This window comes from Bos taurus, chromosome 18, assembly GCF_002263795.3.
Source record: "Bos taurus isolate L1 Dominette 01449 registration number 42190680 breed Hereford chromosome 18, ARS-UCD2.0, whole genome shotgun sequence".
Lineage (NCBI taxonomy): Eukaryota > Metazoa > Chordata > Mammalia > Artiodactyla > Bovidae > Bos > Bos taurus.
In genome coordinates, this window is record NC_037345.1 from 35,777,168 (window position 1) to 35,804,362 (window position 27,195).

Genomic DNA, 27,195 nt, shown 5'->3' on the forward strand with positions numbered 1-27,195 from the left:
TTCTTTGTGCCAGGCTCCCTCATCTATAAAATGGGGCTCAGTGCCTAATTATGGGGTGTGTTTAGATGGGTGCCTGACATGTGCTAGCATTCTTACCAGCTATGGCTCTTCTTATTTTATTGATATCATTGCTGTAGGCACGAGGCCTTTTCATGTACTATATCATTTGAATCTCACAATCCTATAAGGGAGAAGATATTATTATTATTATCATCACTCCTTATAGATGAGGAAACTGAGGCTCAGAGAGGTTGATGGACTTGCCCAAAGATACTCAGCCTGGTACGGAGCTGGTCTCACCCTTGCAAAGCTGTACAGCCTGGTTACTGGAATGATAAGTGGCGCTTCATAGTGATCCCCGCCCAGCCGGATAGGAGGTTCTACTGCTTCTACTTAATGCATGGAGATAACGGCCAGGTGAGTTAAGCAGCGCCCACACAAGCCTGCCTCCCCTGGCTGAGCTGCTTTTGAGCCAGCTGATCAGGACCGCTCTTCAGAATCACAATTTAACTGCTCTGCTGCGTCCATTGTTCTGTGCCTGGAGGCAGCTGCCCCCCTGGCCATCCCACTTGGCGCTGCGGCAGTGATTAATAAGGACATTCTGCATTCACGGGAGGCCTCTCAGCCAAGGCCTCCGAGTACTTTGCAAGCATTAATTAAGCTTCATGGCTGCGGCTCAGGTACGCAGGGGCCCTGGATTCACTCTCCATGTCTTTAGCTGATGCAAGAAGACACCAAGTCTCTCCCCTAGCAAGCCCTGGCCTTCAGCCTGGCCAGGCCCCAGTGGGCATTCCTCATCCCTGGGGTTTGACCAGAATCATTTGCAGAGAAAAGACTTCCGCTTGTTCTTCCAGACTTCAGAATAATAGCCAGTACTTAGAAGCCATTTCCCATTTGAGTTAGGTCCAGGCCAAGAGCTCCCTGGCTGGGCACTACCTGGTGCCCACTCCCTGGCCCATCTCAGTTAATGGGGAGCCAATGTAGACCACAGCTGGCACCTTCCAGCGTATTGAAACCCACTGTGCTGTACATGGGCCTTCGGGTCAGGCCTGGCCCTGCATCACCTCTGCAGTGTCCCCCACCCTTCACTCCTGGTTCTACCCTCAGATGTCTGCCGCTTGCCTACTGTGGCTCTGACATCTGGAGCCAGTGGGGAGGTGGGAAGAGACCACATAACTCAGGGTAGAAAGCTTGGGCTTCTACTCAAGGATGTGGGGGAACCACAAAAGGGATGGGCAGGGTCAGATTTATGCTTTGAGATGACAGTTCAGGGAGATGTGTGGGAGGTGAGGGAGGGGGGAGGCCAGAGGTCGTGGGGCCAAGAGGAGGCCGGGGTGATGAGCCAGGGGAGCAGGGATGGGACTCTAGTGGGCCGTGTCAGTGGAGGGAAGGAGCTTGAGAGGCGTTTAGAGAGGAGATTTTTAACTTTTTATTTTATAATGGAGTATAGCCAATTAACAGTGACAGTTTCAGGGGGACAGCAGAAAGACTCAGCCATACATATACATGTATCCATTGTCCTCCAGACTCCCTTCCCATCCAGGCTACCACATAACATTGAACAGAGTTCCCTGTGCTTTATAGTAGGTCCCTGTTGGTTATCCATTTTAAATATAGCAGTGTATACATGTCGATAGAGAGGAGATTGACAGGACTTTGTGACTACCTGGAGGCAGCATGAGAAAGGAGGAGGATCCCTAGACGCCCCTCTGGGCTATCAGATCCATTCCACTGGGCAGTTTTGCCCTCCGTGTCCAGCACTGGGCTCAGGGAACTTGTGACCAACTTGGCATTGTTAGTGCAGATGGGCTCCCCCAGCTTCCCCAGTGAAGTCATGTCAGAGGGAGCAACCAGACCCAAACCCCTTGCTGTCCCCTCCCATCTCCCAGGCACCATCCTTTCTGGCTTGGCCAGGGATTGAGGCCCAGTACTGAGCACTCATCCTTCACTCCTGGGCTGTGGACATGCCAGGCCACCCCTGAATTGACTCACGTGAGTCTGGGGGTGGGCATTTGTTCCCCACTTGGCTGATGAAACCAAGGCTGATGAAACCAAGAGGTTAAGTGACCTGCCTACCTGGGCTGAGTGGTGGCCCCTGAAAGGTGTTCATGCCCTCATCCCTGAAACCTGTGACTGCGTTACTTTACCTGGTAGAGGGAACTCTGCAGATGTGATTAAGTCAAGGATTTTCACCTGGAGAGATTACCCTGCATTATCTGGGGGGCCCGATGTAATTACAATGATCCTTGTAAGAGGAAGTGGTAACGCCAAAGGTGGCAGAAGGAGACAGGCAGAGAAAAGCAGAAGTGATGTACTTTAAAGATGGAGGAGGGCACCATCAGCCAAGGAATATAGGCAGTCCCTAGAAGTTAGAAAAAGCAAGGAAATGGATTCTCCCCTGGAGCTTCCAGAAGGAGCGGCAAACAGCTGACACTGATTTGAGCCCAGAGAAGCTTATTTCAGGCTTCTGACCTCTGAAACTGTGAGATAATAAATTCCTCAGCATCATCCAAGTACATCAGAAGTTCCCAGTAGGAGGTATCGTTTAATCTGGGCAAGAGAAGAGGTTTGTTTGGATTCTGCTCAGGCCGACACAAAATCACAATCAGCCTCTTTCCTTGCCCAGAACGGGGGAAGCCACGGGTGCCAGGCCTGGCCCTGGGCAAGACAGAGGGATGAGCCCCCTGGAAATAGGCCGGAAGAGTGTGGGCGACAGAAGATAGGAAGGTATTTGGAGGAGGAAAACAAGAATTTCGCCATTGTCACAGAAGTATGAGCCCCAGTGGCTTGAAGTGCCCGGCAAGGCAAGAAGCAGTGGGGAGGAGTTCCGGTTGCTACTGGAGGTCTCTGCCATAGGTGGATGATGCCAAGGATCTGCAGAGAAAGGGGTGGGGGCAACATCCCCTGAGGCACAGATCTGAGATGAAGGCAGATTCCTTCCCCTCAGTTTAACCTCCAGGGAGAGAAGAGTGAATCTCTGCCTCCTGTGGACTAATCTGCCACAGAGAGGGAGGCAGAGGTGGGAGTGCCTGGGTGGAGCCACACTGGTTCTTCATCAAAGTGAGGGGGTTACAGTTAGGATTTCTGAGGCCCCTTTCCAGCTTAAAGTGTCAAATTCTCTTTGACAAAGAAGTTTCTTTTACCATTGTACATATACGTGGACCTGCCCTGGTTTATAGGGCTTTGGTTATGATTAATCACATTCACACTGTCCTGGGGTGGGGGGCAGTTTGTGGTTGTTTGCAAAGTTAAGAGTTCATTGATCACAGCCTCTGAGGCTGGAACTGGTATTGTCCCATCTTGCAGTTGAGGAAACTGAGGCTCAGAGAGGTGATGTGTTTGGGTCAAGTTAGTTGTCAGAGCCAGGATTTTTTTTTTTAATTTATTCAGGCATTGGTTGCAGCATTCAGGATCTTTAGCTGTGGCATGTGAGATCTAGTTCCCTGAGCAGGGATTGAGCCTGGGCCCCCTGCACTGGGAGTGTGGAGTCTTAGCCACTGGACCCCCATGGAAGTCCTCAGAACCAGAATCTTGACTGAGCTTTTCTGGCCTTTTTATGACACAGCAGGGAGCTTAAAGAACATCCTGTTCAGGCCTGCTGTGTGACCATACCTGGCAGGGCTCCAAACTTGTCCTGGGATACCTCTGCTTCAGGCCTGGACGGGGGGCCTTGGCCCACCCCACTGTTTACCTGCTATCAGATATTTCTGAGCTTGGCCCTGTTCCAGGCCTTGGGGAGCCCTAAGCATGAAGGAACAGGCTGACAGATGCAGCAAGTCATGGAAGCTGGCGTGGGCGGCCCTGGAGCCCAGCAGGGCCTGAGTGGGGGCTGCTGTTCAGCAGCGTTGGAAAGACGGACCATTCAGAGGCCTCAGTAGAGGGTGGGGCAGCCCACACTGGGGTGGACCTGGCCAAAAGCGTGAGGGTAAGAGGTCGAGGTGACCAGGGACTGGGGAGCACTCCTGCTTAAAGGGAGGCAAGCCCTCCCTGCACAAAGTCAGACAATCTGGTTCCACCTTCTCCAGATGTTGCCTTCCTTACTTGCCCTTCCCTTTGCTCCATCAGAGGAAACCCCTGCAGAGCCCTGGCTTCACCCTTCAGGGATTCAGGTGTGGGTTTGAGGTGGTGGGGAGATGCTAGGCCAGCACACACAGAAGCACGGCAGGTTGGTGCCCAGGGCCAGGGGGTGATCAGCGCCCTCCCGTCCTGCCACAGGGACAGCTGTCTCCTCTGATCCCTTTCTTTGGCCGGGAGCACTGCCATGTCCTTATACCACTAGAGCGGCTCTGTGTGTACACGACATAATATCACTGTCCTGCAGGTGCTGTCTGGGGGTTTTGGATCTTGCACCTTCCCTCAGGGCATCAGCCCTGCTCTACTCCCACTTTGCTCGCCCTTCCAGGTGGTGTCATGGGGGCTGCAGGGGAGTAGGCCTCTCTGGAGACCCTTGTAAGTCCTGGACACTACGTGGAGAGCATTGGTGGTGGGTGCCAGGGGTGTGTGGCATCATGGAAGTCGGGTTGGACCCAAGTGTGCCATGACTGGTAAAGTAACTTCACTTCTGAACCCCGGTTCTCTCGTCTATAAGATGGTTGAGAGGAAGAAATGAGAAAATTCTTACAGAATGTTTTAGCACTGTTCCAGGCACCCAAAAGCTCAATAGATGCTATGTAGCTCCCCTGCAAAACTGTGGCCCTGGTGACTATTGTAAACCAGAAGAGATCCTTAAAAAAACAGTCCCCAGTAAAGGGTACAGAAATCTCACAAGACAGGGTGGAAGAGAGGCCTGGGCCTCAGTCGATAGAATGCTGTCCATCATGGCATACCACCCCCACATCATCTGACAATAATAGGCTTAGAAGGGCCAGAATCAGAAACTCTGGCTTTACACTCTTGGTTGTAGATTCTCAGCACACAGAACAAAAAGATAATCCTCATGGATGTCACTAGAAGTGGCCTGCAGTCAAGGCTGGAACTGATGAGGAGGACCTCCTCTATTGAAAAGAAGTAGGATGCTTTGTGTATGGATGTGAGAGTTGGACCATAAAGAAGGCTGAGCACCAAAGAATTGATGCTTTCAGACTGTGGTGCTGGAGAAGACTCTTCAAAGTCCCTTGGACTGCAAGAAAATCAAACCAGCCAATCCTAAAAGAAATCAATCCTGAATATTCATTGGAAGGACTGATGCTGAAGCTGAAGCTTCAGTACTTTGGCCACCTGATGCAAAGAGCTGACTCTTTGGAAAAGACCCTGATGCTGGGAAAGATTGAGGGCAGGAGGAGAAGGGGGTGACAGAGGATGAGATGGTTGGATGGCATCACCAACTCAATGGGCACGAGTTTGAGCAAACTCTGGGATATAGTGAAAGATGGAAGCCTGGAGTGCTGCAGCCAGTGGGGTCACAGAGTCGTACACTACTTAGCAACTGAACAGCAACAACACTGATGCTTGGGGCAGATGTAGTATAGGCAGGAGCCCTGCAGGCCAAGAGGGTCTCTTCCAGCCACAAGGTTCAAAGAGTCTATGTGAAGAGTCAGTGGCTGGGTTTCCCTCAGTGGGGAGGGACAGGGACCAGCTTCCTCATCTCCCCAAGAGAACCTTTGGATCTGGGGGACATGGCAGGAATGAGAGGAAACTCAGCTGGATGCCAGGGGGACAAAGGGAGGCCCCTAAAGAGCCAGAGATCTGGCCACTGGAGCAGATCTAGGATGGGAAGAAGGCATAACAAAAGTCTGGGTGGACAGAGGCAGGAAGCTGGAGGCCCTGTGGGAAGCAGCAGATCCTAAGCTCTTTGGATTGTTGGAGCTGTGAGAAGACTTCCTCTATGCTGGGAGGCTGGTGGATACTAAACAAGATGTTTGGACCAGGCCCACCCCCGGCTAGCGCCCAGTGGCAGGGATTTGGAGAACAGGCAGCCCTGCTGAGTGAGGGCAATGCACACGACCCAGAAGGGACGCACCGAGGGGTGCCAGCCCCTCTCTTGTCTCACACTGCAAAGAAGGCAACTGCACGTGTGTCCCTGAGGTTGATGATGTACCACCAGCACAGAGCTTGGCATTTGGGGGTGCCCAGAGGAGTGCTAAGGGGGTGGCTTTGACCAAAAAAGGAATGGGGACCCCTGGTACTGACCATGGACTGGATTTTTCTAAGGAAAATCTTTAGAGTTCAGAGAGTAGAACAAAGTTAAAAATAAAAGAGGGTCTATTTTAGGCTCTCTTATCTATTGCACTAATCATCCTGCCCCATTTTTGCAAAGTGCAGAGCATAGTTCTAAACAGGATTTTTCTATGATCAGCCATTCAGGCAACATGTGTGCTGAGTGTCCAAAGTTTCATGCAGAACCAGGTTCCAGGGGGCCCAGACATAGGTATACCCACAAGGAAATGAATGTTGACTCGATAACCTCATTTGGTCTACGACAACCCTGTCAGCATGGGGACAGGGCACTGGGAGAAGAGGAAACAGCGGGCAGGTTGGCCAAGGTCAAACTGATAAGCAGTTCATGATCAGACCAGGAAGTCCTCTGGCTTTCCCCATGGCCACCTCGAGCTGACTGCCAGCTGGCCCGGCAGCTCACCATGACTCTTACAAAGGTGACTCACTGATGGCATTTCCAGTGGCAGCTGCTGAGTGTCTGAGGGAGAGACAGCCTTTAGAAAACATGCAACAATGAAAAGCTCCTAACAACTGATATAAAATCAATCCAATGAGGAAATAGCACCCCACATAGAAATATCCCCAAGAGGCTGAGAGACAGATCTACACTCCTCGAGACTCTTCCTGGCATGGCCCTTGCTTCCCAGTTGTGGCTGTGCCTGCGTTTACATCCACCAGCCAGACTTGGGCCTCGGCCCTGTGCTGCTCACCGCCTTATTAATAAGAACAACAATACATTTGAGAATTTCCCTCTGCCAGGTGCTTTAAACCTGCTCATTCAATCCTCCCATCAATCTGCTTAGGTCCATGATTTTTACCATTTCATAGATACTGACAGTCACTCAGCTCCCAAGTTTCAGAGATTTAAACTCTGTCTGATTCCAACAAGATGGCCTTTCTACTTCTCTCTGGTTGTCAGACTTGAAGGTGGGAGGCAAGAGCTGGGAAGAACTGGGAACGCATTTAGTGAAAGAGGCCCCTAAGATATCCTGAGGCCCTGGGCAGCAATGTCCGATAGAGCTTTCTGTGATGATGCAAGTGTTCTGTGTCTGGGCTATCCACCTTGGCTGCCACTAGCCACGCTTGGCTATAGGGAACATGAAATGTGACTGAAAAACTGCATTAAAAAAAAATTGTATTTATTTTTGGTTGCCCTGGGTCTTTGTTGCTGCACATGGGCTTTCTGCTATGAACAGAGGCTACTCTGTGTTGCCGTGCGTGGGATTCTCATTGCAGTGGCCTCTCTTGTGGAGCACGGGCTCTGGGGGCACAGGTTTCAAAAGTTGTGGCTGGCGGGATCTAGAGCGTGGGTTCAGTAGTTGTGGCACATAGGCTTCGTTGCTCTGTGGCCTGTGGAATCCTCCCAGACCAGAGATCAAACCTGTATCCCTTACATTGCCATGTGGATTCTTACCCACTGTACCACCAGGGAAGTCCCCTGAGTTTTTAACTTATGCTAAATAGCCATATGTGGCTAGTGGCTACTGTGCTGGACTAATACTCACCGAGGGCTGGGGGCAGAAACCAGCAGGATTGCACTAGATCAGGATCTGTGCAACTCGTGCATTTGGGTCATAGGAACAGGACAGGGAATTGAAAATGGCTGGGGCCCAAGCTGGCATGCCGTGAGCTCGGGCCTCAGTGGGTGAGGCCTCTGCAGTCACCTCTAGGTGTGGGAGCTGAGACCTTAAATCACAGAAAGGAGGGAGGGAGGAGTGGGCAGGGAGAGGTGAGAGGAGGGGCTTGGAGAGTGGAGGCAGGTATCAGAGGAGTTCACCCGAGGACCCAGTCCCTTGTTCTCTGAGCTAACGCCCCATGAATGCGAAGGAAAGAAGTCTTCTCAGTGTCAGCTAGTGGTTCTGCCCCAAGGGGAAGCAGCTTCCTGTCCCTCTGCCAGGTGCCCTAGACTTCCTGTGAGCTGTGTGCACCTCCGTCCACATCCTTTTCCTTTGTTTGCTTTGGAGCATCCAAGCAGCCTGTGCCTCATCCTGGGAGCTGGAAAATAAACATCACCGTGGAGACAGACTCACTTTGGCTCCGCTTACAGTGGCTGACGGCCTGCGATTTTCTAATTCAAAGGCCCTTTGCTTCTGTGAACATTGCCCTAGAAGCTTTGCCCAAGCATTGCCCGTGGAAAAAAATATTGGAAGCCGAGGGCAATAAACTGCCTGTGATGGGAAAGACTTGGGAAGATCCCTGACAAGGCATCAGAGGCAACACTGAATAGGACAGCCTTACGGGCTGCCTCAGCCACTCGGCATTTGGTTTTGCAAACTGAATATGCCCCTCCACCAGCTTCTGCTGCACCCTGCAGATGTGGGGGTAGTAGTGCAGCACCAGAAGGGCCTGAGCAACTTGCTACAGAGGGGCATCCTTGCCATGGGCTTTCAAGGGCTGGGATGGATTTACCCTTTGTCCTCATGCTGCCTTGAGCCTGGACGTCTGGACCAAAAGGGCAGGAGGTTGATCACAGCACTAGTTACAGGGAGTAAAGGGCCCTCCCAGGGTGTGACGCTGAGACTTGGGACATCCAACTCCTTTCCTGTTCTGATTATGGAAGAAGAAGAAGCAGTGTTTGGGAAGTTTACAAGAGCTCCCTGAGGTTCCCACACCCTGGAACCTTCCATCTGTGCTTGAGCCTGGACTAGGGGCTGGAGAGGGTCAGATGAGGACACAGGTGGCCACGGTGCTATGTACAAATCACCCAGAGCAGGTCGTGATCAGTCAGGCTCTTGATTCTGGGAACTACAGTGAGGTCAGAAATCCCAGTGGACAGTCAGAGCAGGCTAGCCTGCTCCAGCCAGAGGAGCCTCAATGATGTGCCCAAACTTGGCTGCCCCATGAGAGGTGATCCCTCTGTGATGGCTGCACAACAGGTGCCGAAGATGAGGCAGACATGGGTGAGGGTCTAGGCTCCTGCAGGGTTATGGATCTGGAGTTGGTCCTGGTCCACCAGCTGCCCCGAGGCTAAGATATAAGGAAGCTAAGAGCTGTGTTACTGGAAATCTGGGCTCCTGTGTGGGAAAGCCAAGGCTGTCTGCTTTACTGCTGGACGTAGTAGGTTCAGTCCAATCTGCCTGCCAGACCCTGCACTTTTGGGGTGAAGCTCAGTGTAATAGGGGCTCAGATGGTAAAGACTCTGCCTGCAATGTGAGAGACCCAGGTTCAATATCTGGGTTGGGAAGATCCTCTGGAGAAGGAAATGGCAACCCACGCCAGTATTCTTACCTTAAGAATCCCATGGACACAGGAGACTGATGGGTTCCTTGGGGTCACAAAGAGTCGAACTAACACCTGCACTTTCACTTACAGAGCCAGGTACCAACCAGTCAGAACCACATGCAGGCAGGTTCATGCTCTGTCCTGGAGCATGGTTCTAAAAACTCCACCAGCCTCTGTGTCTGGGGACCAGGGAACTCTGACTGCTCTGGCAACCTTGGTGCCCGACTAGATTTCCTGGGAAGCTCTGAGTGGGTTGGGGGATGCTGGGCCTTGGGGCTACAACACTGATTTCAGGAGAACCGTCATTTCTGCTCTCAGCGGGAGCTTAGTGCTCATGTGATGGCCCCTTCCTTCCTGGCCTGCAGTGAAGCCTGATCAACTGCAGCCTGGTTGGGGATGAGCAGAGCTGTGTAGCTCAAGGCTGACACAGGCCTGTCCCAGTTCTCCTTGTCAACATGAGTCTCTACCAGCCCCTTGGGCTATGCCCTTCCCAGTTCTTTTTCCAAATGAAGAACTTGAGGACGAAGGGAGGAAGCTCTTCCTGGACCAAACAGTGGGGCCCATCTGAAGTTGTTGTTTAGTCTCTAAGTTGTGTCTGACTCTTTTGCGACCCCATGGATTGTAGCCTGCCAGGCTCCTCTGTCCATGGAATTCTCCAGGCAAGAACACTGGAGTGGGTAGCCATTTCCTTCTCCAGAGGATCTTCCCAACCCAGGGATCAAATCCAGGTCTCCTGCTTGGGAGGCAGATTCTTTACTACAGAGCCCCCATCTGAAGAGAGTAGAGTAGTTTCTGGGTCTGCATGAGGAAAGGAATTTAAAGTTGGGCCAGGCTTCCAGGGTGATTGTGAGAGGAGACAATACTTGCTCTCCTGCCCTTCCTGCCAGCTCCTCTACCCACATAATGCTACCTCCCACTTTCCCCTTCCACTCTCTCCCTTTCTTTTTCTTTCTGGGAGTGCACAGGAACATTTCCCAGAGAGAACACGTGAAGCTCAGCAAAGCCCACTACACTGTCCCTCTGCAAATATTTGGAGCAGCTGCTTTCTTTTGCCTCCCCAGTCACGCTTTTTATCGACTGCAATGCCAGGGCCACGGCTTGTGATTCTGTGGCAAGAATCAATTTCATAGATGTCAATAAACTAAGAGGAGGATTAATCCGGACTCTGAACATGACAGCTATTTTGGGTCAAGTCTACATTTCACTCCTGAATGGACTCTGGCTTACCCCTCCTTTCCCTGGTTCAGCTCCTTAGCTTTCATTTTGAGTTCACACACTGAGTTTGGCCATGTGCCTGTGTGGAAGCCCTGGGCTAATTTCCAGCCTTGGGGGCCTTTCCCCCTTATCACCCCTACTGTTCAGCATGAAAACCAAACATTATGGAAGAGAATTTGAAAATACGTCATGTGGAATTGTGCCTGTCTCAGAGCAACAAATTCTGTTAGGTTTCCCCCTTCGATCTGCACCCATGTGTGTGGTGGCTGGACCTGGGAATTCTCTTTATGGTCTATGTATTCAGTTAATGTTAGATGCAACTCCGTGTGGCCTTTGAGTCTTCAAGAGCATCATTTCCACTGGCTGCAGAATGTCGTGTCGAGTGAGTAGATGTGCATTATTTAATCACTTGTCTTCTGTGCACATTATTGCTGGAAGCCAGGTCACCTGACCTGATTTTGGCTCATAACACACATTTGCCAGTCCCAGTTCAAGGAGGTGCAAAAGTGGGGCCAGATTTCAGATGCATTTATTCATGAAATATTTATTAATTGTCAGTTAAAGACCAGGAAACATGCCACGGGGAGAGAACAAGGTTTAGGGGAGTAAGAAATGTGGCCCTAGATACCCAGTGGCTTGAGAGTCTGGTTGGGGCAAGGAGACAGAACACCAGGCCTCACATGATGGATGGATGGATGGATGGTGGGGGGGGTGGATATTAGGGCTTCTTATCCCCAGGGAACTTATATTATGCTGGTTCTGAGAAACTAGATTCTCAAATAATTGGGGCTTATCTTTTAAACATTGATGCATCCTCACTGAGGTTTTTTGTTTTTTTTTTTAAGCAACTAGTTTTTTGGTTTTTTTTTTTTTTAAGATTTGTTTATTTTTTGACTGTGCTGGGTCTTCACTGCTGCTCATGGGCTTTCTCTAGTTGGAGTGAGCAGGAGTGACTCTAGTGGCAATGTGTGGGCTTCTCACCGCGGTGGCTTCTCTTGTCATGGAGCATGGGCTCTAGGCATGCAGGCTTCAGTAGTTGCAGTGCACAGGCTCAGGAGCTGTGGCTCGTGGGTTCTAGAGCACAGGCTCAGGAGTTGTGGTACATGGTCTTAGTTGTCCTGTGGCATGTGAGATCTCACTGGATCAAGGGTCAAACCCGTGCCTCCTGCACTGGCAGGCAGATTCTTCACCACTGAGCCACCAGGGAAGCACTACCAATTTGTTACTGATGAGAAAAGTAATAAAGTTAGAAACTATCTTATTGGGTTGGCTAAAAAGTTCATTTGGGTTTTCCATACCATCTTCTGGAAAAACCTGAACAAACTTTTTGGCCAACCCAATACCTAAAAAACAAACAGGCAGACATTATAGGAGCTTTTCCTGTCATCACTTCCATTTCAATCATGTGCCTACTGATGGTTCTAGAGTAGGAAGGGAAAGGATGTGGAGGTCGAGCTGTACTTGGGGAAACTGGGGTAACTGGGACTCCCCTCCATCGTGTGCATGGGCTAGGGCAGGGAGGCTGCAAGCCACTAATATGAGAATAGTAACTGCTTTTCACGGAGCTCCTGCTTCAAGACAGACACTGTATAATGCACTTTATATGAGCAAATATGACTCTATAACAGTATTTTATGGTAGAGATGATTCTTTTCATGATTAAGAAGAGTTTGTGAATTAGAGAGGGCTTCTCAGGTGGCACTAGTGGTAAAGAATCTACCTGCCAGTGCAAGAGACAAGGGTTTGACCTCTGGATCAGGAAGATCCCCTGAAGAAGGAAATGGCAACCCCCTCCAGGATTCTTGCCTGGGAAATCCCATGGACAGAGGAGTCTGGCAGGCTACAGTCCATGGGGCCCCAAAGAGTCAGACATGAAATGATTCCCTAGAGATGACTTCTCTTCTCCAAACCAGGTAGCTGCATAGTATTTCGTGTAACCCCCTTTCTAAAGAGGGATCCCATGCATCTTTGCCTTTCAGAATAAAACGGTAACTGGATAGAAATCTAGACCTAGGAATGCAAGAGAAATTATATGGAATAATTTTAGAAAGCTCTCTTAAAGTCATTTACTTTTCAATGAGAGTATGTACTTAGAGCTGAAATTGATAAGCATGTATGGTTAGAATTAGTACTTAAGTTTATTTTGGTCATTTTCAAAAGAGTCTGTACCTTTAAATTACCATACCACATAAGTGGGCTCACAACCTGATCTCATCTCACTCCCTTTGCCAGTAGATTAAAGACTAGGCTATTTACAGACTTCCTACTCTGTCTTGAAAAGTCAGGAGGCCAGACCAGAAACCACTGCCCAGCAAATCTTGGTGCTAGATCAAGGTCTATGCACTGAACTGGCGGCTAGATGGGTGTGGTGAGCAGAAGGGGATTTGATGGACCCAGGGTGAGCATTCCAAGGGGTAGGGGAGCCTGGACCTACTTTTTACAATTTGACCGTTGTTTTTCTTGATTACTGCAACAACATATTCATAGTCCTATAAATCAGAACCATAGGTTTTGTTTTCAAATGGGCCTTGCTCATGATGATGATTTATTCTGAGTCTGTCATGAAACCTACATCTGACTGGATGATGAAATGCTCTCATGACCACCCCTTGGGACATCCCTGCTTCACATTCAATCAATCCTGCCCTGCATTGTCATATGTTCAGAGGGGCTTCAGTGGAGTTTCCTCTGAAGTCATGTCCACCACACCTGACCCCCACATATAGTGTGACATCCAGTAGTTGATGTACTTGGAACTTTGATGAATTTGGAGCTAGAGGTGAATTTAGGAGTCCTTGGCATATGGAGGGGAGCTACACATCTCTACAAGAATAGGTGAGGGTACTTCCCTAGCTGTCCCGTGGCTAAGGCCCTGAGCCCCCAAGACAAGGGGCCCAGGTTCAATCCCTGGTCAGGGAACTAGATTTCACATGCCACAATGGAAGGTCAAAGACCTGGCACTGCCAAATAAATAATTTTAAAATAAAAAGAGTAGGTGAGGTCACCAGGGGTGTGGGCAGAGGGGGAAAGACTGGGATCTGTCTTGGGGCAGCCATGCTTGAGCTGTCAGTAGAGGGCGGAAGGGTTGAAAGACACAGAAGAAGAGACGGGTTGGGGAAACACAGTGCCTCAGGGCAAAGAACCAGAGGGTTTCCAGGAGGGAGTGAGCAGGAGGGCCCCGACCCAGAGGCCAGGGCTGTGTGGAGCCTGCTGGGACTCCCTTTGCTGCTTTTGTTTTTTAAATTTTACCCAAATCTTGGAAATTATCAATCCTATGCTGTGGGGAGGAGTCTTGCAGTTTGTTTTCTTCCAATTGTTTTAACATAGTCATTAGAATATGATATGATCACTAAAGAACATTTGGAAGAGAGAGTGGAAAGTTAAAATCTTAAATACTTAATTTCCACCCTTTTTGAACACACTACATGTTAATGTTTTGGTACATTTTCTTTCAGCAGCTTTTGCAGGTTTTCAGTGGTTTTTAAAATTGCAATTATAATTATACCATATATATATATATTTATACACAATTTAACATTTATACCACAAGCATCAATCTAGGGTTGGTCTTTTAAAACATGGCCAACATCATTCATACTGCTACAAAGGTCAGCACCCACCTTTCAATTCAATCATCTTCATTAAATTCCTCCTTTCTGTTATATTTTGGTTACTTGATGTCAGGTACTGAGAGTAGTATGTAAATTTATGCCCACAACTGTCTTCGTGTATTTCTGATGGTAACAGGTTTTTGCCTCAAGTATTTGGATGCTAAAATACTAAGTGTACAAATGTTCAGAACATTTATGCTTTCACAATTGCTCCTATGAATATAAAATTACCCTTTTTATCCTGCTTGACGCTGCTTTTTGCTTCAAATTGTGCTTTGTCTGACAGAGCCTCTCACGCTTTTTCTTTTGTTTGCATTTACCTGATATAGCTTTGCCTACTCTGGAATCATTTTATTTTAGGTGAGTCTCTTGTATTTGTTTAATCTGGGAGCCTTTGTCTTCTAACAAGGGAGTGGGAAAGACTTTTCATTTATTGTCCAGTCATTTCGGGTGGCCTTCTGTCATCTTGGTTTGTGTTTTCTGCATTTCATTTCTTTTCTGACTTTTGTGAGCCATAGCTGATGCTTTCTTTTGCCTTCCACAGTGATCTGGAAGGGAGACATCTTGTTTCTCACTCCACTGGTCTGCATCCTTTGGCCTCCAACAAAGTCTTAATTTGTCTCTGTGTTTGGTTTGTAAGCAGCTCTGCTTATCTCAGCCTGGCCCTTAGCATCTCTGGGAGGTGACACCCTCTGCAGAATGGCTGAAAGGCCCTCTGTTGATTTCTTTGTTTGCTCACTCTGGGAAGGGAGTTCCCGCATAGCTGGGCCGGAGCTTCTCTCCAGAGGAGGTGCCCCATGCTTCCAGCGAGATGGAGGGACCATCCAGGCTCTAGCCAGCGGGGGGGGGGGGGGGGGTGGGGGGGTGGGGGCTGATGATGGTGATGGGAGAGGGCAGGAAGTGTCATTATTGCTGCCTGTGGAAGCCCGGGGAAGAAGTGCCTATTGGCCTTTGGTTGAGAAAAGCGGCCTGAGCAGACCCGGCCCAGCTGGCAGGGGTGAGCTCTCTGCAGACAGAGTGTCCCAGGGCTGAGGGACCAGAGTGAGGGTGGGTGGGGAATGGCAGACCGGAGCTGGCGGTGTCTGGTGTAGACAGGTGGTTCAGGGCCTGTCAGTCTCCAGCATGAAAATTCTCAGGCACATAAATTTTTTTCCTAAAATTGAAGTATAGTTGATTTACAGTGTTGTGGGCACATAAATTATTATGCTTGTTTTGGGAATTCCCTGGCACTCAGTGGTTAAGACTCATGCTTCCACTGCAGGGGACACAGGTTCAGTCTCTGACTGGGGAACTAAGATTCCACATGCCAAAAAATATTGTGTGTGTGTGTGTGTGTGTGTGTGTGTGTGTGTGTGTGTATGTGTGTAGGCCCGGGGTGGGTGTGCTTTTTAAGACTTGTAAATGGAATTTCAGTGAGGGCTTTCTCAGGGCCTCAATTTGTCTTCTCTCTTAATCAGGTATTGCTCCCAGGTATTCTCTCTATGGGGTAATTAACAGCTTTAAATGACTTATTTGAATTTAAACACTCTGGTATTTTTTAAATTTATGCAAGAAAGTTGCTCCTCTGTATCCCCTACCACAGAGATGCCAGTTCCAGAGATGACAGTACCACAGCCACAGATGGGGGAGGGCTGGGGTCTGGGAAAGGCAGGTGGGGCTGCTTGGGGAGGACAGTCTGCCAAGGCCAAGAAGGTCTCCAGAGGGAGACAGGCTGGACTTCATTGTTGTCTGTTTTTTGCTTTTCCCAGCTTTGTAGAGAAGTAAACGGATTTCTTTGGAAGGAATGATGCTAAAGCTGAAACTCCAGTACTTTGGCCACCTCATGCGAAGAGTTGACTCATTGGAAAAAGACTCTGATGCTGGGAGGGATTGAGGGCAAGAGGAGAAGGGGACAACAGAGGATGAGATGGCTGGATGGCATCACTGACTCGATGGATGTGAGTCTGAGTGAACTCCGGGAGTTGGTGATGGACAGGGAGGCCTGGCGTGCTGCGATTCATGGGGTCGCAAAGAATCGGACATGACTGAGCAACTGATATGATCTGATCTGAAACGTGTGTGTGAACAGTGTGATGATTTGATACATGTATATGTTGTGAAATGATTATCACAAGGCTTCATCTTCTGTAGGACCTGAGAGGCGAGGGTGGGGCTATCCTACCGCCAGGGATCCTCTGCCTGACAGGACCCAGGCTTTCCTCAGAGTGGCCACAGGTCAGAAGACCAGCTGGTGAAAAGGGGGGTGCCTGCACTGTTCAGAGCTTTGACAGGGCCAGCCTGGCTCCTGGGGAGGGTGGTGAGCCAGTAACTACTCAGGAGAGCTAGACCGTTTCCATCAGACACGAGAGGCTGACACCTCACAAACACCATGTTTCTTCGGGACCAGCACCTCAGCTGATCCTCTGGGAACGCTTGGAACATTTAAGCCAGAATCAAGAGGTAGCATCATCAGGGTCTAGTACAAGCAGGTGCCAAGGAGGGACAAAGCCACGCCTGGCCACTGGAGTCAAGGTCATCACTCTAATCTCCCTGCTGCTCCAGACCCACATGGTCACAATGGCTACTGTCCAGCTCTTGGAGCACCAGATGAAGAAACTGAGGTCCAGAGATGTAGACGACATATCCAAGGTCACTCAACAGGCTGATTCCAATTCTTTACAGTATTTCAAAATATTTTGACGCATTCGCTTTTCTTCTTCATATGAATTGGTGTAAACCCTCTGACTCAGGTGTTAATGTCCAGACCCAACAAGTGTGTGTGTGTGTGTGTGTGTTTGTGTATGATTCCCACTGTCAGTGATAGTCGTTCCTCTTCTGTGTTTCCAGTGCTGTCTGCTCATCCCTCCATCATACCATTTATCTAGCTGCATGGGAATTATCTGTGTCCTCCTGACAGGAGTGAGTACCTAAAGTACTTGGTGCTGTTTTTTATATACAGTAGGCACACATGAATTTTGTTAAATGAATGTTGATGAATTCACTGTCTACTCACTATAAACAGGTAACCACTTCTTGGCTCTATTAAATATGCAATCTTTCTATGATCAATTAATTTAAAATTATGTTCTTCTGAAGGTTAATAACTGAATAGTTCTGCTAAGCTGACTGAGCCTGTGAGGAGCATAGCTGCTTGGGCCACACTGCTTCATGGTGCCCCTTGTGGCAGCATGCTCTAATTGCAGGCAAAGGGTCTCAAGAATAGGTCTTTCAAAGGAGACATGTAAAGAAAAAACATTTTTGCTGAATGTATGCAACAGGTTTCTGAAATACACCAGCCTATGCCTCCTTTGCCCTCACTCTGCTACCCTAAAGTCCATAGTTGGAATCCCAGCTGCTTCGATTTGGTTAGCAATATTTCTAAGATACCGGTTTGGCTCAGCAGCTGGGCTACAGGTGAGGCAGCACTTGTAAGTAAACAACACAAAGTAGCCATGTTCATTTTCACATTTCCTACTTTGTACTCCATGTGTGCTTTAGATTCAGTTAACCCCCTAAGGACAGGGACTGTGTGTCATTTGCTTCCATCTCTCCAATGCTTAGTGCAGGGCTTATAACAGAGTAGCTGCAGGTGCTGTGCTGGGAATGTCTAAGAATTGGCATGTCAGAGCCTGGGGGTCAGAATGATCAGGTAAAAGAGACCTGGCTGGGAAGCTGCTCTGAAGAAACTACAGCTCTACTTTCTGATACCCAGCCATTCCAAACATCCATGCCTTTATTATTATTCTGACTTCTCAATTTGATGTTATTCTTCAGAAGTCACCATTCCACTCTGCCACATTCAGTGTGTGTGGACACACATTAATCATTACTGGGGTCAATGACCAGATGAGCCCTTAACATTCCATTACCACGTGTTTGTCATTTCTCATTAGTGTTATGTTTGTAATTGCTAGGGACTTCTCCCTGGACAACTTGTCAAAATCTGCATGGCCTTGCCAAACCGTGGATTTATCCTTCCAGAAGCGTGGAGGGCATCTGGAACTCGCATGACTTTCCAGAGGAAACGCAGTGCAGCACCATGATCTCTTTCATCTTCTATCATCTTACACATCAAAACTCCCCCTCCACTCATCAAGGGACTCTTGCATAGCTGTGAGTATTACCTCCCCACTGCCTCTCACCCTTCACAGAACCGCAGATGCCTCTTGCAAGAAGTGCCGCATCCATGTCCCTCTCCCTTCCTGCCTTTGTTTTCCATTGTTATTAGAAGCGTAGCCATGGAGAGAAATCTGGTGGTCAGAAGTGACTGCAGCCATTAGAAAAGATAGATTTTCCTTTTCATCTGACTAAGGAGAATGGGGTCTGGTGTCTAGTCCCCGCAGTTTGCAGAGAATAAGCTGAACAATTTCAAGATGGCAAGTCCCCCCAAAAAATCCCTTTTTGTGAAACAAGCTCTTTGCATGGGAGTGGCTACTGATTGACAGATGCTGCATCCAAAATGGGCTGTGGGATTTACAGTGACCCCAACGCAGGCTCTCACAGCAGCCACTCTGGGAGACAGCCCTTCAGGGCTGTCACTGGAGAATCATGAACCAAAGGATAATACCGCCTGCCTCCTGGAGCACAGAGAAAAGGCCTCAGCCCAGGGGGCAAACCTTCTACCTCCTCCTTCACAGAAAAAGCCCTCCTTAGCTTTATGCCTGGACTTGGGCACTCTGCTTGGAATGTGTGCTTCCTGGCAGCTCATGCTGCCTGTCACTTGACACAGGCAGCAATCCTTGGAGCAGACCTCCCACCCTTCTCCTGCCTAGGGCTTTCGTGAAGACTGAATGAGAGAAAAGTCCTTGCATGTTCTCTAAAAAGCAAAGAGCACTGGTAGGAATACTGGATGAAGTGCTGTCTGGCCACACCCTCCACAAGCTCTGGCTTTGGGCATGCTTGATGAACACATTCCATACTGCAACAAAATGCCCCATTTCAGTGAGATACCCCAAATTGGTAGTTTCAGATTTTACAACCCTTTCTTTGTCTATGAACTTCTTTTTGGCCAACACTTGTTAGCCATAGATCTTCTAAACCCTTATTTCCAAACATCCATTTCCTACTGAAACTCTCTTCTCCATTTCAGGGCCTCCAGAACACACCACCAGCATCCCCAGCCCTGTTTCTTTGGTCACAGCTTTTCCCTGCCTGCCCTCCCCACCCTACTTACCCTCAGAGCTTCTCCATGTTGTCCCCACCCTTGAAGACCAAGCAGAAGACCTCGCCTCAAGCTGACCCACAAAGCACCCTGCCCTCCTTCAAAAGAACTTATTGTGTTTCTGCTGACCTTGAGCCAGGGAGGCAGTAATCACACTGGTTAAGAGGAGGCTCTGCAGTCAGGTTGCCCACTTCTTACTGCTTGTGTGACCTTGGGCAAGTTACTGGAAGTTCCTGGGCATTGCTTTCCTCAGCTATAAAATAAGGATAATAACAGGAGCTCTTTTCTGCATTTAAAGGGCTGAGCACAATGCCTGATGCACTGTAACCACTCAGTAAAGGAGAGTTAGCATTATCCTAGGAATTTTCTTTATATGTTGCCATGTAAGGTTGTAACAGCCCAGGAAAAGTAGATTTCATTGCCCCAGATGATGAAAATGAAGCTCAGAAAGGTTAAAGCACTTGCCCAAGGTCACATATTTGGTCATGGAGCTGAGATGCAGAGTCAGGTCTGTCTGGTTGAGATCCACAGCTTTTGCACTGCCATAGCCAACCCACCTAATAGGCCTCCTATGGCTAGGTCAGCCCTTATTCCTCAGTTTGCCCTTCATGTGGGCCTTCCTTCTATCCCCAGCCAGACCCTGGGTTCCTCCAGAGCAATGTTTCTCAAATCTCCTTACCCCAGCTATGTATCATTTAGTATCTGTTGAGTGGACAAAAAAGTGAATGGATGGGGAAAATACATTTCAAGACCAGACTCTATCCCCAAAGAACCTAGCCCTGGTACTTAAGTCCATGGAAGTCAGGGGCCTCTCAACAGAACCAGGGGTGAGCCCACCTCCAGGCTCTTCTCCACGTCAGCCTGCTCACCACACTGATCCAGGGTTTCTGACTGTGTCTCTCTCCTTCTAAAACACCTCCAGAAATTCCTGCACTTCCCGTGGGACTAGTCTATAGAAAGGAGTTTGGTTCCAACACGGTCTGTTAACATAAGTCTTCACTGAGTTTAACATGTATTTCTTTGATCTGGAAGGCAAACGTTTGGAAAAGAGATGGTCAAGGATAGCAATGATGTACTCCCTCAGAGCTGTGAAGTAAAGGGACCACGGCCACATTCTCCTGGGGCTATGGTTTCTGGATTTACATCCCTTTATTTTTAAAGTAAAACTGCATATAAAGTGCTCTAAATACCAATATCAGAATGTTAGAACTTTAAATATGGCAGAATGATGCCCATTTTGCTGCTTGCCTCACCATCCCAGACACAGAACCTCACGTGAGTTAATTGGACAGATGAGAACATGAAAGATGGGGAGGTGTGCCCCACATTATTGAGACCCAATGTTTTGGTGTAGACATAATCAAATGAAACTGTCCTTTAAGCCTCCTTAGGGACCAAGCAAAGATGAGGAGTGAAGCAGTAGCGTTATCGAGAAAACCATGCAGGTTCTGAATAGAAACTTTTCTGTTATAGAACACCTGAAATCCCAGTTAGTCATAGCTGTCATTTTTTGAGTGCTTAAAACTCCGTGTCTTGATCAAGGCCAATGGGTGGCAGAGCAGCTTTGACCTCATGTATGTCTGACTCCTGCCCAGCATCTTTCTCCTAAAGCACAAGGCTCTCATTTCCCCTGAGGAATCTTGGAGTCCAAGAGACTTAGAGCTCTTCGGTCATCTGTTATACATACCCTCTAATCATCCTCTTCCTCAACTCGTTAGCCGAGGTCAAGCCCTGTGCATAATTCAGTTAGCTGATTTGTCTATTCATCGTATGCTTATGTAAATGGCTTGAAATATTTCCCCAGTATTCTTTTTTAAATATTTAATTGAATGGAGGATAATTACTTTACAATATTGTGATGGTTTTTGCCATACATCATCATGAATTGGCCATAGGCATACATGTGTCCCCTCTCTCCTTAACCCCCCTCCCGCCTTGCTTGTCACCCCATCCCTTCAGGTTGTCACAGAGCACTGACCTTGGGTGCCTTGTGTCAGTATCAAACTCCCACTGGCTATCTGTTTTATGTATGGTAATGTGTATATTTCAATGCTATTTTCTCAAATCATCCCACCCTCTCCTTCTCCCAATGAGTTCAAAGGTCTGTTCTTTATGTCTGAGTCTCATTTGCTGCCCCCTCGTAGGAATACTGGTACCATGTTTCTAGATTCCATATATATGCATTAAAAATATACAGTATTTATCTTTCTCTTTCTCCCCTAGTATTCTTATTGGCAAGAAAATGGGGCCTACATCAAGGTAATTCATGAGCTTATACTTGCAAATGTTTTCAATCATGTTTTAACTAGTAGTAAATCTTTTGCTTGATTTATCTGAAAATTGCTTGTTTCTCTTTCTCCTGCCTCTGTCTTGTAAGATTCTATGAACCCCTTCTGATGATAACAGCAGCTAAGTAAAAAGAACAAATGAAATTAATATCATTTATTTAACTGAATGTCCAAAATGTTACTATATTTTATCCAAAACATTATTGAGCTATTTTATATTTTTAATACTAGCTTTTCAAAATCTGATGTATATTTTATACTTAAAGCACTAGTTTCAATTCAGACCAGTCTCAATTCAGACTGGTCATAGCTCAAGTGCTCAGTACACATATGGCTATTATACTGGACAACACAGATGTAAATAGGCATTCTCCTTTTCCTATTTCATCTATTTGTTTCTATTTCAACTTTAAATTTAGGTTCTGCATTAGGATTGGATCATAAAAGTCTACCTTAATGGAAATGTGCCCTTTGGATAATGTAATAAAACATAGCAGTTGTTTAGGACAGGAGAAAGACCATACCTTGAAAGAAAGTGAAAGTTGCTCAGTTGTGTCTGACTCTGTGACCCCATGGACTATACAGTCCATGGAATTCTCCAGGCCAGAATACTGGAGTGGGTAGCCTTTCCCTTCTCCAGGAGATCTTCCTAACCCAGGGAACATACCTCAGGAGTTATAAAATCTAGATTTCAGTTCTCACACTGGGGCTGTGGCCAGTGGCAACACTCAACTTCCCTCAGCCTCTTTCCTCATGTTGAAAGAGAGGTGATGGGGACTTCCCTGGCAGTCCAGTGGTTAAGACTTCATGCTCCCAATGCAGGGCGTGCAGGTTCAACCCTTGGTCGGGGAACTAAGATTCCACATGCCATGCGTGTGTGGCCAAAAAAAAAAAAAAAAGATGATGGTTTGTGATTACTGTTCTTTCCATTTCTAAAAATCTCTTTCTGCTTACTGCACACACCCTTTCCAGGGTTTCTGCAGCCGTTTCCTCTTTCCAGGCACAATTTTTGTGTGACAGGGCTTATCCCAAGCTGGAGTAATGTGATCCCTGTGCCCAGCTCTGTGCCTGGCATGCTGCTGGCACAAGAAATGCTTGTTGAGTGAAGGAAAATCCAGTTCTCTGAGGGACCCCTGGGCCTCTTGGTTTTTGCTAGAGTAACTATAGCAGCCTTAGCAATTAATTATACTCTTATTTCCTTTCTCATATTAGCCTAAAACCCTGACAATCTAAGCTTTCTGAAGGGTAATAGCCAGGATTAGAAACCATTTCCTGATCCTGTTAGCCAAGGAGATGGTGCTCAGCTATAGGCATGGCTGCCTGGAGACCCCCGCAAATGGTCTCCCTCTTATTACATGCTGTTCTGATGCTGAGGAGAGTTAATTAATGACTCTAAATAAGAAAACAATCAAATCTGTCTGCAGTCATATGAGTCAGAGCGGACCCAGATGGGGAGCCAGTCCTTGGCCTCCAAGTGCCCTGGGGGAAAGCAATAGCAGCTTTTGCTCCAGACGTCAAAGCCCTACAAAATCCCAACCTAGAAGGGGAAGGAGTTGCTCAAAATGGCTTGGAGATCCAGCATAACGTGAAACAGTTTCTTAAAAGGCCAGCCCCCCTGCCTGGGTGTTGTGCACACTGAGCTCTAGGGAGAGGAGAAAAAGCACAAGCCTGTTTCTCTCTCCTCTCTTTAGACACCCAAACCTGCAGCAACTGCACGGGCAGTTCTCAGGCACAGGCCTCCTGTGTGTGTGTTGCAAGACCAGGGCAATTGGCATTGCCACCTGGAGGATATGTGGCTGGAAGCCTGTCAAGCCCCAAACCTGCCCACCTTCAGGACTCCTGTAGCCACATATGGAAGTGGAACATTGGTTGTGATGACATGAGGGCAGAAATGCGATGTTTTCCTGAGATTAGGTGAGGCTCAAAACAGTGAAAAAATTTATTTTTGTGTTAGAAAGTTTGATGTGAAAAATCTGAGAGTGGGAATGGGTGGAAGAAGCCTCTTAACAATATCCAAGTGTTCTCAGCACTGGAACAGGATGCTAGCCGATAAGGATAAGCCCTACTTCCTTAGCTCTATATGAACTCTGTTGAATAATAACAGCATCCTCATGGTTCTCTCTCTCTTCTTGCATGCTTGGCTTCCTGTGAAACAGTTCCATGCTGGAAAGAAAATCCTGCACCACTGGCCATGAGGGTCATATACCTTTCTCCTTCTTTGGTAATCAAGTTCAGGTTAGGAGCCCTTTGTCAGGATAAAATGTAATATGTATGTGACAATACGCTTGCACAGTTTTAAAGGACTCTGTGATTTATGTCTGAATCTTAGTTGGGCCCCAATTTAATTCCTGTAAAATTTGGTTAGAATATCTTAGAGGACACGACAATACTTCAATATTTCTTCTACAATAGCAGTAGGGAAAAAATTAGTGGTAAAAAGGAATCTCTGGAGTTTTAAGATATTCCAGATTGGAACATAAATGTTGCTCCTTCTGATCTGTATAACCATGGGCAAACCCCTTTCCTCTCGAAGCTTCATTTGCTCATCTTGAAAGTGGGAATAACACCACCACCCACCTCATAGGACTCTGAGAATTAAATACATTCTTACATGTGAAGAGACTGACTCAGAAATGCTTCCTCTTATTATTAGCCTGCAATTCTTTAAATAGGGACTGCTGGCAGGTTCATTCAAAGTGATGCAGTAGATCATCTACAGCTATGTTTTCCCTTGTTCCATTCTGTGACCAGCTGTGGGGAAATCCTCACAGAGGCCTTGGTCCTCAGAGTTTGCTCCTACTCCATGCCCTAAAACTCTGCTTTTTCTCTAGGCTGGCTGAGGCCAGTGCTCCAGAACCTTGGACAGCTCCACTCCTTACGGACTGCTGAGCGCCCTGAGGGAGCATGAAGGACTTGGGGGATTTTCCCAGAAGGGCTGCATTAGTGTGGGGATTTAGGGATCCCAAGGGCCTCAGTCTCACTCCCAGAAAGTGTACCAGTGACTGCATGTTCAGATTCTTCAACACAACCAGCCCTCCTGAGGAGCCTCTCCTCCTCAGAAACCCTATCCATAAGAGTTACCAAATCATCAGGGCCTTTCCTTCTCTCCTAGGAACTCCAAGGATTTTTTTTTTTTTTTCTTTTTTGAGCCCAAGAAGAACAAAAATACCACCCACATCTTCCTGTATCCGCTTCAGTACAAGGATTAAACCTTCTTGATTAACCTTGAGTGAAAGTAATAATGTATGAGCATGAAGAAAGGCTTTATAAGACAGAGACTCATGTATTAATTAAAAAAAAAAAATAATGTCATTGCCTGTATGTGATGTTAAGTGACAATCTCTAATCAGGATAAGCAGGTAGTTCAATTTATGAGATAATTTATCTTTTCACTCTCCAGTGTAGAACACAACACACATACGCAGTCACCTTCTGAACAGGCAAGGAAGAGATTAAGTCCTATTTTTACTTTATGATACTGAGTCATGTAGTTCAATGCAAATCACACGGATGCCAAAGTAAGAACAATACGAGGTATTTAAATACCTCTTTTACTTTAAGGAGCACTGAAGAGTTTGTGGCTGCCTGAAATCACATTAGAGCAACTCCAGGAGGGGAGACGTGTGTCAGCAGGTGGGCATTTAAGACTGAGCATATCCCATCCACCCCCCTATTCCCATCATTAGGCCTGGAGGAGCCAGTGTTTACTAGTTCTTTGCATTTAAAAATAGCACCCTGATACCTGGGTCTGATACTTTCTAGGCCATATTGTTGATGAGAAAAAGAAAGTATATGTTTGAAAAATACGCTTTTGATTAATAATGAGGAAGAGGGGAGGATAGAGGTAGAATAGGAATAAAAAAAAGAAAAGAATTGAAGAAAGAGAGGAAAAGACAGGAAATATGCTTAAACCTCCCTGAGCTTGATGAATGCTTTTCATGCATTTTTCTCTTAAACAGATTTAATGTCCACCCTCAGTTGGATGAAACCTTGAACAAAGGTCTTTAGGCTCTCTTTAAATATTTCTATATGGGGGAGGATAGTGGCTGTTCCATTGCTTGAAGGAACTGCAGACAAGAACTTCAACTCAGGACTCCAAAAGCAGACAAGTAGCCCCCAAATGGTTTTTACCTAACAATGCCCACACCCACCTGAGCTTTCACAATGTGAGGGAGTGTTCGTTGCCAAATTTCAGCTTGGTTACACTTCTGCCCAGCAGAGGTCGCTGTGGACACTTGTGGAGACGCAGGGTAGGGCGGCTCTGTCTGGTAACTGTTCTTCCTGTGGTTCCATTGGCCACTGTCTACCCCTCATACGGGAAAGGAGTCTCTGGTGACAGCACCTTTGCTGTCAAAGTGCTGTATAACTGAGATCACCTGGTGGGAGTGGGCAGGTTTGGGAAGGCTATCCTCATCCTGTAAGATATCTACCCACAGTGATATCTCTGTCATGGTCGTGCCTTCACCGTAAGTGTTTGGTATTACTGACAACCCACCTGTCAACTGACCAGCAACTCCGGTCTCATGGCCCTTGCAGATAGATAGAGGCCAAAGTGACGAAAATTGTCTTGCCACACAATCTTGCACCCGCCCCATAAAGGATTCTGCTGATGAGCTCCCCAAGCTCAACTTGTCAGCCCAGGATGGTGGGGAGCAGAGTTCTGGTCCTCAGGGCAGCCCATTACAGCAGGATAAGGTTTCTGAGGGATGGGAAGGGGAGGGTGCTGGTGAGGATATCAGGGTCAGACTCAAAGCACCAGAAGGGCTGACAAGAGCTCCACATACTTGTGAGGCCCCACTTTCTGGGCCACACCACATGCACATGCTCTGAAGCTACCTCCACCTTGAGGGCATGCACTGGGACCCTAGGTCATTACGGCGGCCTGAGAGTTGATGGGATGACTACCCTGCCCCCACCCCCACCATCCAAGGCCAGCAGTAGTTGATTCTTTTCACACACAACCAGCTAGATGCACAAGCTCACCATGACACACACACGAACACTGGAGCACACATTGGCACCTCACCCAGGCATACACATTCACACTCACACTCGGATCCACACCATCACCCTTGCAAACACACTGTGACACATACACACACATTTGAATCCTGGAACCAAGTTGACCCAACACCGGCTGATGGAGTGGGGTTAGGGGGTCCAGTCAGGATGCCCCTACCGACCCCTGGCCCACTCATGCATCCTGAACCCCGGACCCTCCTCGCGAGGCGGAGCCCCTTAATTGTACACGTCCTCGTGGTCACAGGTCTTGAACGCTCCACAGAAGGGACCCTGGCTACCGTCGCACACACGGCATCCTGGGTGCCGGACCAGCGAGAGTGGTGGTGTGCATGGAAAAAGGGTGCGGGGTATAGTGCCTTGCCCGGAGCAGCCGCCTCCTCCCTAGGGATTTTCCATCCCGGCTCGCGCGGGCCCGTGGCAAGGAGCGAGCGCGCTTTGTCTCCCGCCTGCTTTCTCGCACGTTTCCGCAGAAGCTCCCCGCGCCGCGCCCGAAGCCACCCCCACCCCTTTCCTGGCCGCGCCCCTCGCCCAGCCAGTGGCG

The 27,195-nt window shown here is 48.0% G+C and overlaps 1 long non-coding RNA gene across 2 annotated transcripts in view; it reads left to right on the forward strand.

The window, feature by feature from the left end:
- The window catches only part of LOC101907242 (uncharacterized), a 62,907-nt gene extending 38,002 nt beyond the window's left edge, over positions 1-24,905 (forward strand). The window contains exons 6-9 of one of the 2 annotated variants that reach the window (XR_009491346.1): positions 1-14,564; positions 15,953-17,102; positions 18,098-18,296; positions 21,568-24,905. The exon at positions 1-14,564 is cut by the window's left edge and continues 15,057 nt beyond it. This is a non-coding gene — a long non-coding RNA (uncharacterized lncRNA). The other variant, XR_009491347.1, reaches the window with a different exon arrangement.
- Positions 24,906-27,195: the final 2,290 nt, after the last annotated feature.